This window comes from Octodon degus, unplaced genomic scaffold, assembly GCF_000260255.1.
Source record: "Octodon degus isolate 3935 unplaced genomic scaffold, OctDeg1.0 scaffold00042, whole genome shotgun sequence".
Taxonomy (NCBI): Eukaryota; Metazoa; Chordata; class Mammalia; order Rodentia; family Octodontidae; genus Octodon; species Octodon degus.
This window is the reverse complement of record NW_004524618.1, coordinates 836,883-849,398: the sequence shown is the minus strand read 5'-3', so window position 1 is coordinate 849,398 and position 12,516 is coordinate 836,883.

The window sequence follows — 12,516 nt, the reverse complement described above, 5'->3', positions numbered from 1 at the left end:
ATACACATATTAATTGTCATGTTTTCTGACAACATGATGAATGTGAAGGACATTAGCAAAGTGAAATAAACCAGGCACAGAAAGCCAAATATCTTGTGATCTTGATTGTATGTGGAATCTGAAACATTTGGACTCATAAAAGCTGTGAATAGGATAGCAGTTGCCGAAGACCAGGGCATGAGGCAATTGGGAGCCACAGGTCAAGGGGCAAGAAGTGTGTGCTTGCCAAGCACAGTGCCCCTCACGCATGTGACGTGGCTATAGCGAACAATGCTGGCCCTGGAAGTCTGAGGCAGGAGGGCCGCTCCAGGTTTGAGGCCAGCCTGGGCTATAGAGTGAGTTCAAAGCCAGCCTGAAGTAACAGAAGCAAAGCTGTACTGGTGAAGTTTGCCAACAGGCTAGATTCTAAGTGCCCTCTCACCCACGCAAGACGGGTGTGACGTGAACCAGTGCGAATGCTGCAGAACCTCGTGGCGATCATTGCGCACGTGTGGAGATGACTTGTGGTACACGCACACACACCAAGTTGTGGGCTGGGGTGCGGCTCTGAGGGGGAGCCCTTCTAGCATGCGGATCACCCTGCGTTCAATCTTCAGACTGCAAAACAAAGCAAAAGTGTAAGCGCACTCTTTAGGCATTACAGTTTTCACTTTTCAAATATATCTTAAGGGGGCTGGTGAGATAGCGCTGTGGGCTAAAGCAAATGCTTAGGTAAGTGCAGGCAAGTGCAGGGACTGTGGTTCAATCCCTGGCACCATGTGCCATGCCAGCCTTGCCCCCAGAGAGGGCTGAGCCTGCCAGTGTCAGGGCATGGTGGAGCATGCCTGTAATCCCAGGGCGGGGGAGGCTGAGGAAGATCACTACTAATCTGGGCTGCATAGTGAGACCCTGCAACACCAAATACACACTTAACAAAGCTGGAAAAGGGTATGCAGTGTTATGTGTGGATTTACATAACATTGCATAAGTTATGCCTCAGCCTCCCTCGTGGATGGGACTCCAGGCATGTATGACCAAAGCCAGTCCCATTGTGCTTAAACTCTCCAATGGTGAGAGAAGAAACAATAAAAATCTTTAAAATTCCCACAGTGTTAAAGGGATCAAACCATACAGGAATAAAACCATACAGGAAGGCATACATGTAGTTCCTCTTGTAAGGACTTTAGGCTGGGATGTCGCTCAGCGGCAGAGCTCTGGCCCAGCAGGCTCCAGGCCCTGGGTTCCCTCTGCACCCTCCACCCCCATGCACGCAACCAAAGTAAAAGTCTGGTCTACTGAGGAGACAAGCACTGGGGAGTAAGCAACAGGGGAGACCCCATGGAGGCGCAGAGCCGGCAGAATCTGCTGGCAGGGCGGGAGTGCACCTATTTCTTGCGCCACTCAGTGAGTTATTCACGTAGTAACTGATAGGGGCATCTTCATTGTTCTTCAGTTTTCATTTTAAGCACATGCTTCGGGACCTTCTGTGGTGGAGAGGTCGGGGACTCTGAGCACACGACACTCAGTTTGTCATTTCCAGCTTGTGTCTCTGCCGGGTTCCCGCACAGCTGCAGGCCAGCAGCTGTGCCTCCCGCTTGACCCAGAACAAGCCGAGGTTCACACGGGCGCGTCTGGGAAGCTGTCCCTTCCAGAGGTGGCCAGGCCATCCGCTGGCTGTTGTGTGTGCCCAGGGGAGCAGCACCGAGGGAGGGAAGGCAGCTGAGCAGGCGTGCGCCTGCAGGCCAGGCCGGCAGCGCCCAGGAAGAGCCATGGCTGGGAGACCCAAGCCGCCCCCCGCGCGCTGCGGTGGACCCTGCACTTAGCTTTGCGGCCCCAAGGCCCAGGGATCAAGGCCACCGGACCGCTGACTTTCTTCTTCTGGGTGGAGTCGCCTGCCTGGGACTCGTCCTCACGTGCTACTTGGCTCCAGCTCTCAACCACTGAGCCGCGCCCTCAGCCCCTTTGAGGGGGGCCAGGTCTGGCTAAGGGGTCCGAGTTGCCCTTGAATTTATTGCCCTCCTGCCTCAGCCTCCCTCGCGGATGGGACTCCAGGCTTGTACGACCAAAGCCGGTCCCATTGTGCTTAAACTCTCCAATGGTGAGAGAAGAAACAAGCGGTTTAGGAAAAACTTTTCTGCGACACTGAAGGTCTCAACTATCCTTTCAGGCAGACTCCGCTCTTCTTTCTGTTTCTTGCGTGAACTGCAGAGGTTTAGGCCTCCTCCAGCTCCCGGTGCAGGGCTCCGGCCCGCAGCTGCCAGGTCCTCTCCTGAGCCGGGGCGAGAGGCGCATCCCCGCGCGAGACCGTGGGGATGGGCGTGTGGGCACCCAGGGGAGGGCAGGGCAGGGCACCGCACACGTTTGGGGAGCTGCAGCTCTGCAGGAGAATCCGGCTGGAGGAGAAGGGTGGGACACGGCGCGAAGAGCCCTGGGCCCCGCTGTGACCCACGGCGGACCGGCAGGGACCACGCGGAGCGCCTAGTCCGGCTGCAGGGGTGAGTACCAGCCCTTGGGGGGCACGGGGCGGTTGCCGAGGGGCAGGCGCCGGAGCGGGCACGCGCGCCCTCGTGTGGCCGCTCCGGGTGGGGCACCCTGAAAGCGCACCTGCTAATACGCCCAGCGGAGCCCTTTGCTCACGTGCTGTGCGCCAGCCGAACCCAGTCTTCGCAGAAGCCGGGTCACCGGCCCGAGCCAACCCTCTGCCTCTGTTTTGTGCCTCTTGCTTTTTTTTTCTTTGGCGGAACCGGGGATTGAACTCAGGCCCTTGCGCTTGCCAAGGAAGCGCTTATTCTACTGCGCCACCTCCCCGGCCCCCGTTTTGTGCCTTTTTCGTTGTTTGTTTTGTTTTGTTGTGACAGGGTCTTGCTAGGTGGCGCAGGCTGGCCTCACACCCGTGACGATCTTCCTGCCTCAGCCTCCGGAGTGCTGGCACTACACACGCGTGCCACCACACCGGCCTCGCTTTGCTTCACCCTTCCACCGGCCCCGGGGACTTGATCCGATTGTCTATCCTTAGCAGGCGGCCCAATTTTCCCGGGCCCTAGCCCTCCTCTACACCTCGTCAGGGAGGACGGGCGGGAGGAGCGCCTGCGGAATGAATAAACGACGCCCGAGGGAGCCTTCCTGCGGGAACAGCCGGCCGGGCGCTGCAGCCTGCGTCGCCAGCGGCCACTCGGTGCCCAAGATGCGGCTCACCGAGGCAGACCCCTGCCGGGACCGTGACTCGGAGACCCAGGAGCAGAGCCGGGGAGCTCCGAGTGCCCACCTCGCCGGCAACCGCTGCGAGCGAGGAGCTTCGGAGGCTCCTCGGCGACGGCGCGGCTGGGCGGTGGCCGTGCGCACCGGAGGGCTCCGCAGGCGGAGGGCCGCTGCGCTGGGCGGGTGCGGCGAGGCCACCCGGGGCGCGCCCAGCGCTGCCCGCTCGCGGCGGTGGCTCCCGAGGTGTCTCCTTGCGTGCCTGCCGATGGGGCAGAGATCTCCCGCTAAACGCGGGGTTCCCAACCCGCCGCTCCGAGGCGCGGCCTGAGCCTCCTCCCCCGCCCGCGGGGCGGGACTCGGGAGGTCGCCAGCTCCGGGCCGCACGCACCTCTGCCGCTGCGGCTGCCCTGCCCCGCCGTTCCTGGAGCACAGGTGGAGACGCGGCCGCCGCGAGGCCAGCCGGGCGCCCTCCTGTGGCCTCCGGAGCGCAGCATTTGACCGCCCAGAACTGCCACCCGAGGGGGACCGCCAGTCTCCTTCTCTCCCTCCCTTCCTCTGTCCTTCCTTCCTCCCTCCTTTACTGAGCGTCCCCCAGCTACCTGCAGAGCCTGAGGTACAGTGGGCTCCTCCTTTCCTTCTGCTCCCCTTCTTTCCCTCCGCTCCTTCCTCCCTCTCTTCCCCTTCCTCTCCCTCCTCTCTCCATTCCCTCCTTCCCCTCTCTCCTTCCCGCTCCTCCCCTTCTCCTCCCCTTCTGTCTTCCCTTTTCTCCCTTCCTCCACAGGAGACTGGAACAGCACCGCACTTATTGGCCGCACCCCTCCATTGAGCTACCTTCTGTGCCCAACCACCTTGTCCTGAGATACTGCCTGGTCACAGTTCACGACCTCCTCGGGGAGGCACAGCGCCCACAGGTCCAACAAGAGGTTTATGTGGCTCACGGTTGTGGAGGTTCCGTCCGTAGCCGGCTGGCTTCAAGCCAGTGTGGCCCGGCAAAGGGAGGTGAGCCGGGCTGCTCGGGGCATGTAGGCAGAAAGCAGAGAGAAGGAAGAAAAGAGGAGTAAGAGACAAACCAGCCCGAGACCCCAGAAACCTACCTCTTCCGGCCAGATACCTTTTCCTGATAGCAACTCACATCTAATCTCTGCCGGCCAGAGGGGGATTTCCACTGAAGAGTGATCCCGTCGCACCCCCAAAGCCCCTTCTCTGAGCGCATGAGGCTTTGGGGGCCATCTAGATAAAAACCATGACAGATGCAAAAGGCAAAGGTGAACAGTCTTCCTGAATTCTGCCACCTCTTCCTGCAGAGGAGAGGTCTGATTTGGGGATATCATGTGTCTCCTACTCTAGGGTGTGAAGTCGAGAGAAGTGATAGCGAGTGAGGAATGAGAATTTGGAGACCACAAGCAGAAATGAAGGGAAGGTCAGAAGTGGAGCGAAGCATCCACTACCACTACCAGGAATGAGGCCACCCGAGAGGGAAATCACAAAGGTCCGGGGCTCCCTCGAGGTCCAGACTTGTGTGAGGTTCCCAAGGGCCCCACACCCACTGTGCTCCCCTTTGCAATTAAGGCAGCCCCAAGGAAGTCCCAGTCTCTGATATTCGGGAGGCTGAGGCGGAAGGAGCACAAGTTTGTGATCAGCCTGGGCAACAACATAGGCAACATTATGAGATTCTGTCTTAAAATTTGTGGTTTGTGATTTGCTTTTTTTTTTTAAAAAATGTATTTTAGGGGGCTGGTGAGATGGCTCAGTGGTCTAAAGCGCCTACTTAGAACAAGCTTAGCAAAGCACAGGGACCACGGTTCAATCCTCCAGCACCACATGCCAGCCAGCCCCGCCCCCTGGTGGGCTGAGCTGGCCACACACACACACACACACACACACACACACACGCACGCACGCACACGCACACACACACAAATAAATTAAAAAAAATAAAATAAATGTATTTTAGTACAGAATCTACAGGGTCTCACTACGTAGACTGGACTCATAGTGATTCTCCTGTTTTCAGCCTCCCAAGCGCTGGGATTACAGGAGCACACCACCATGCCCAGTCTTGTGATTTGCTTTTAAATCATGCTTGTTTTCTTTGACTTCCACACCTCTGTAGATGAGCTGTGTCTTGTCCCGTGGGTGGTCACACAGACCTGTGGTATGAGAGTTTGGGTCATTCTAAGTGATGAGACTCTCTCTCTCTCTCTCTCTCTCTCTCTCTCTCTCTCTCTCGGAGGCCTTTTATTTTAGGACAAGGTCTTACGGAGTCACCAATGGGCTTGAACTTTCCATTCTCCTGTCTCGGCCTCCAAAGTGCTGGCATTACAGGCATGCACCACCATGCCTAGCTGACTTCAGCTCTTCAAGGGAACTTCCCAGAGACATTCGTAAGGAGTTCATTCATGTTTTTCACCTGTGTTTTTATTCCTTGGCCAACATACACTGAAGACCATACAGTCCTTCTAGCATCTTCATGTAACATGGGGTTGGCAAGTGGATGAAAGCTGTTTTATCGATTTGGATTGTATCTTGCACTCACAATGCCTGACCCTTACTAAGCATTCAAGAAGTGTGTATCAAGTCATACAATTCCTTAAAATTTTCTTGACAAGGGCCAGGGAGATAGTTCAGCAGCATAGACGCCTGTCTGGCAAACACAAGGTCTCAAATTTGATCCCCAGTACCAAAAAAACAAATCCAAATCAAATCAACCAACAAACCAACCAACCAACCAAACAAACAAACAAAAAACAACTTTCCCGACAAAGCAAAGCTGAATGTATGGAAAGGGAAGGGGGACAAAAGATGCCTAATTACACCCCTAAGGGGTGAGGTGGGGGGACCTAGAAATGCTCCTGAGCCAGTACAGAGAATGAAGCTGGGAAATTAAGACACTGCCTCACTGAGCCCTTTCAGCCTGTGGCTACCTGGGTAATGAAACGCTATGGGCTTTTCTACAGTGACACCAACTTGCACAGCAACCTGCTCTGTAATAGTATCATTACCGATTTGCATTTTACATCCCACACTGTTACCTGTGATCGCCATTCAGTCTATGAGGAACCAGGCACAGACTATGCAGTGACTTGCCCATGGCCAGACAGCCTTTAGACAGCAGAGTTCAAGTAGGCCCAGACACTAAAGTCTGAAGCTTCCCACTCTGCGAGAAGAGAGCACCCATTCTCAAGAGCAGCAGAAGCTGGTGCACAGCCCCCAGAAGCCCCTGTTACTGCAATGGAGACTGAAAGCTAAGGAGCTGCCAGTGAGGTACCAGTGAGGACTTAGTACAGACCCAGAGGGCACCTAGTTAAACAGAAAGATTTACTTCCATGTTTCAATGATGCTTTACATTATTTCTCACTCCAGTTATCTGAGTTCTGAATCCAGGCCTTCTAGAAATACATCTGAAAGCCACATCCAGCACCCAGCTGCAAGGAATTCTGGGAAATGTAGTTTTCAGCCTTCTTAGGTCCCCAAACTAGAAAGCTGGACAATGTGGACTATGTGAATTCATAGTCCTTGCTATACCTCCATCGGACAACGGGGCTCTGCTGTACCCACTTTCCCATGCACTGTACGAGCTCACCCAAGCTGGCCCTAATGCACACCCCATTCTCCCAGCCTCAGTCACTGCAAAGAGGTTTTATCTGTTCTGGTCAAATAGGGTTGCTCTCGTCACGTAGTCCCAGTGTTCAGTAGTTCTTCCTCCACCCGCCCTGAAATGCCAAGGTCAGGCCAGTGGACTTGTAGCCACATTGCTACTTGTCTCTTTTCTCACTGAAATTTCGTCCTCCCCAGCAGACCCCCATTTGGAGTCACTCTGAGAAACCCTCCCTGCTGGCCAGCAGTAGAAGTCTTCTGCCTTCGCCTCTTGTCTCCTGCTTCCCTGTGGTGATGTGAGGAGGACCCTGTGCTTACACTGCTGTTGTCTGGAGGCTTGAGCTCAGTGATTGGCAGGGCTCAGGGACAGCCACCACATAAACACTTCTCTGATTTGCCCTGAGCTGGGCACTGGGACAGGGTTGATCAGGACTCAGAAGGTGGCCTCTGGGGCTCACAGTGGAAGGGCGGGATACATATTAAAACACAAATTTTCTTGATGAATGTGATGAGAGAAGAGAGAGAGTCCACATCTGGGCGAGGAAGGAAGGAAGAGCTCGTTTGGTTCTATCAAAGAGGAGAAGGCAATCCAGACAGAGAAAGTGCCAGGCACAAGGTCATGGGGTAGGAAAAGGCTCAGAGCCCTCTGGGAATTTCCGGCTCTGTGGTAGAGATGGGATTCTTAGTGTGAGGGAGACAGTGACTATTAAAGGGATTTTATTTTTACTGACACACACACACACAAAAAAAAAACCATCCAAGAAAGGTCATCCCCTGAAGGAAGCAAGTCACATGGAAATGTCACAATGGATCTCAGTCAAGGGTACACCTGCCTCTGTGCATTCCTGCATATCGTGTCTGCAAGATGACTAAAGCTACACACATGAAATCATCAGCTCGTGCCTCCAGGAAGGCAGACTAGACTGGGAAGGGAAGGAAAAAGAAAGTGAGGGCAGGAGAGTGCCTCTGCTGTCGGTCCCAGGCACTGTGCTGACCACAAGCATGAACTGCAGAGTCCTGGCAAACTGCGATGATGTGCTGAAGCAAGTGAGAGTCATTTCCTACAGGAATAGCTCTTCCACAAGACTAAGGGAGCTGGACACGAGACGACATTAAAGAATTATTGCTGGGGCTGGGGAGATGGCTCAGTAGAATAAATGCTTGCCTGGCAAGCGCAAGGGACTGAGTTCAATCCCTGGTTCCACAAAAAAAAAAAAAGAATTATTGCTGATTTTAGCCACATAAGCAAATATTTTGGGTCTTAGAGGTAAATATTATAACATTTGATGTAAAGGGGTTTCTAAGCCTGGGTGAGATTCTTTTTTTTTTTTTTTTAATTTTAGGGAAGGGTCTTCGTGGTGTTCAGGTCTCATTACTAGATCAGGCTCGTAGTGATCCACCTGTTTGCAGCCTCCCAAGAGCTAGGATTGCAGGCACGCACCACCACGCCCAGTTTCAATTGCCATCTCAGTGCACCCCGGTGGGGGCAGGGCTGGCATGGCAGGCCTGGGGATTGAACCCTTGGCCCCTGCACCTGTCAGCTTTAATATGCTGAGCTATCTGGCTGGCCCTCTGGGTGAGATTCAACAAAGCTGGGACACTATGAATTTAAGCTCTGTAGTCCAAGAAAAAATGAGATGTGAATCCGGGAGGCTTGGGCAGGAGGATTGTTTCAAGTTTGAGAGCATTCTAGGCTACAAAGTGAGCTCAAGGCCTGCCTGAACTGCATAGTGAGACCCTGTCTCAAAAAGACTAAACTTGAAACAAAAGAATTGTGTGAGGTGGTTACACAGCTCCAGACATGGGGTCTGTGGTGTGGGGCAGAAGGAGGGGAGCCAGAGTCCCCGACAAACGAAGTGAATATTGTGTGTATGCGTGCACATGCGTTACCTCCCTTCCCATCTAATCACCCTTCTTACTGGAGTGGAGCCCCCTTTCCTGTCTATGTTGCAAGGAGGCAGAGCCTCATCCCCAGGCGGAAGCCTGCAGGCCCAAGATCAGCCGAGCCACTCCTCCTGGATCCAGAGACCCCGTGCACACAGTGCTGCAGAGACACCCGCAGCAACTTCCGCCTGGCTGCTCTAAGGCGCAGCCGCTTCTCTGGCCGACTTGCTTGCTTTAAGTTCCGAGCACGGGCTCTTGCGCTCATGTGGTTTCTAGGAGTCACGAACGCTCCCCAAGCTCCTTGCTCTCTTGTCATTAGGACAGCTAAGCCTTATTTTGTGCTTGCTGCCAAGAGTGCTAAATGATATATAAATTGTACCAAAGAATGGCAGCCAAAAGATTTTCAAAAGGGAAATGAGAGAAATCAGGATTCATTATTTGGCTTAGTTGGGACTACAATCTACTGAGATTGAGGAATTCTCCAATCTCACTGGTTTTCTGTAGTCTTTGTCTTTTGATCCAAAGCAGCTGTTTAGATTATTGTTCATCTAGGATGAAGTTTCCAGAAAAGACAAGTTTTTGGGAGACCATATGGGATGGGGTGCCTGCTTCTAAAATTATACAATAACTTATAGAAATTGGATAGCAAGTTCAAGTCATAAATTCTCATCTTAACAAATTAAACCTATGCACTTGTGTGTGTGTGTGTGTGTGTGTGTCTGTCTGTCTGTCTGTCTGTCCATTTGTCTGTCTGTCTATTATGGGGACTGAATCCAAAGCTATGTTCCAAGCCTTTTTTTTTTTTTTTTTTTTTTTTTTTTTTTTTTTTGAGATGAAGTATTCCTAAGTCATTAATTTGCCCTGGCTGGGCCCCAGCGTTCATTCTCCTGCCTCAGCCTCCCAGATGGCCAGGATTATGGGCAGGTGACACCATGCCTGGCTCCTGTGGACTTACTTTCATTGCTGAAATGCATTATTTATCTTATAGCATCAGAGCTGGCACAAATGGAAACCAATATCAAAATCTGATCCAAATAGCCCTTGAAGTATATGAGAAAACCAATAGTCCCAGGAAATCACTGACTGGGAAGAGCAGAACTCCACGAAGTGAGACTGGGTCATAAAAGGCACATTCTGAAGACTCAGGCTGCCTTGACCCCCACCCCCAGTGAGCCCGCACACAAGTTGAGTGGCTCCCCAGTGCGGGTCTGAGGACTGCTTGTCTGATGAGCTGCGAGCTGTCTCAGGAGCTACCTCACACCGCCCTCCCTCAATCCAGCATTTTCTTACCCCATACACCAATCCACAAGGAAACCCCAGGAGGAAAAGGCTGCCACACCAGAGCAACTCAGACTCCTCCAGACCTGGGAGCACATCTGTGCCCTGGCAGAGAAAGGGACCAGTTTTAATTCTGGTTGAGTTTAACGTGTGCAAGCACTTAGCAAAGATCAGGGACCTGGAGGGCACAGCACAGACGTGGGCCTTCCAGGGGACCACTGAACCTTGCCCTGCTTCCTGGAGAGTGGACCCCAGGTCAGCACGCAGGGCCCCTGTGCACACCCTCAGCTTTGGGGCTGAGACAGGAAGGGGAGCAGAATTGTCACCAGGCCAAAACCATGGGTGTGTGGGCTGGTGTGCAGGCTCTGGGCAGGGGACCTGTTACAGCAAGTGAGAGGACACAGCAGCCAGGACCCTAAGTCTGTGGACCAGCCTTGCTGGAGTCAGGTGGCCACCAAGGGACAGGTGAGTCAACTCACATGATCACAATTTCTTGGGATTGGAGGATACCTTAGAGAGCTGGGGACAGCAGCTCTGACCCACCCACATCCAGGGTTTGGAACCAGGGGCACATGTGCACCCGGGAGCATGACTTCCCCGTCAGATGCCAGGTCACTCTGAAAAATGTGTGTGGGGTGTGCACACGTACAGAAGTAAAGGGAAGGCACTGGTTTGTGGCAGCCCTGCTCTGCCAAAGGGCCCTTTAGGGCTCTGTCGCTCTGCAGCAAGACCACTTCCCTGAAAATGGGGCGACTCCCTAATCTGCTCCCTGCTCTAAGGAGGAGCTGGACTCCACACCCGATGTGTTGTAGCCTACCTTGGAAGTGTGTAGAGCAAAGCTTGCAGACATGGAAGCAGGCACTTGACTTCTCTTTCTGGAAGTTGAGGGTCTGTAAGTGAGCCGGGAGGGTGGAGCCCCTGAGGTTTGTGGGATTCTCCCCTCCCAGCCTCATCTAGCCCCAAGTCTGGAAAGCCCCTATCTTGACACCCTGGTACCCTCTGCACCATTCCTGGAGCTCCTTCGAAGAGCCAAGCACTTCTACCTAAGTTATCTCCTTAATCCCTTAGTAATCCAGAGAAGGGTCGGCCCTGTGATATGTGCAAGGAAATTGCAAGCTCCGAAAATGTAATTAACTTGCCTGAGGTCAGACGGTAGAAAAACCAGGCTCAACATGTAGGCCTATATCCAAGGACACTTAAACAGCTGCCTGCTAGTGAAAGGGGGCTTTAGAAAGAGCAGGTGCAGAAGGAGAGCGCCCAAATCTGAGGGGCACACAAGTACCTGGGAGAGCAGTGGTCCCAAAACTGTCAGCCGGCACTGGGAGGGCCTCCCTGTGCCTCCTAACAGCCGGGCTACACACAGCGCCCGTTTCCATTCCTTCAAATGAAAGGAGAGGAAAGCTCTTGAGCAAATAAGACAGGATGGCTCCCGTGTTCGGCCATTAGGTCTCAGAACTGGTGATGCAGCTCGAGGCCCGGGTGTCGCCGGCGGGAAGCGAGCGTGAGCAGCCCGGTTCTGCCTGCGGAATCTCAAGCCCCGGCCCAGACCTCTCGAAGAGAGTTTGTATTTCAACAAGACACCCAGTGTTTCCTGCACATGTGACAGTCTAAGGCGCTGGTAGGGGCTGTGTATAAAGGAACATATCTTACGTCATGTATAAAAGAGCTTTTCAAGGACTCTTACACATTCCCACCTCTGCTACTGCCGCGGAAGGAGGGAGGAGGGGAGGGTTGCCTCACTGTTCTGTATGTTTTGACTGAATCTTTTAAAGATCTGCGCGAAAATCTCCTCCAACCTCTTAGCCTGCCCGCCCCAGCCTCCCCTGCAGCGCAGAGCAACTTCCCCAGCTACAGGCTTTGCAGGAACAGCTGGAGAGGAGAGGAGAGGAGAGGAGAGGGGAGGGGAGGGGAGGGGAGGGGAGAGGAGAGGGGAAGGGATGGGGGAGAGGAGAGGAAAGGAGAGGAGAGGAGAGGAGAGGAGAGGAGAGGAGAGGAGAGATTTCCCTGGTTCTCCATTCCTTTGTCTGGTAGTGCGATTCATTCGCTTCTATTTTAACTTTCTGCGAGTTTGAGTCCACCAGTCCCAGCTGCCTTAGAGAAGTGGAAATGAGCAGAAGCCTCTTTTGGGCCCAGGGCCTGTTGCAAGGAGAGGGCCGGCAGACTGGGGTGTGTGTGCAGGGCGAGGGAGGAGGTGGCCGGGCTGGTGCGCTGAGGGCACCGGTCCCAGACAGGACGAGCGACCGGAGCGGAGTTTCCCAGAGCTCTGGCCGCCGGGCTCCACGAACTCGAGCCCCCACAGGTCACCAGCGTGCCAACCCGCCGCGCCCCTGCTCTTGGCCATCCTTCCAGGCTGAGGCCGCTGGGCCTTCCAGGCGGGGCCTCCTCTGTCACCAGCCCCGCTCTTGGGCAAACCCGGAGGTCTTCGAGTTTCAGTTTTGCTAGGCTGCGAAGTAGGGAGAGACATAGCACCCGCCTGGGAGAGGGGCAGGGGGCAGGCGAGACAGGCACAGCACTCGCGGAGGCTAGCGCCACGCCTGGCGCGGCGGGAGCTTGAGCGCGCAGTCCTTTGGAGCCGCGGAC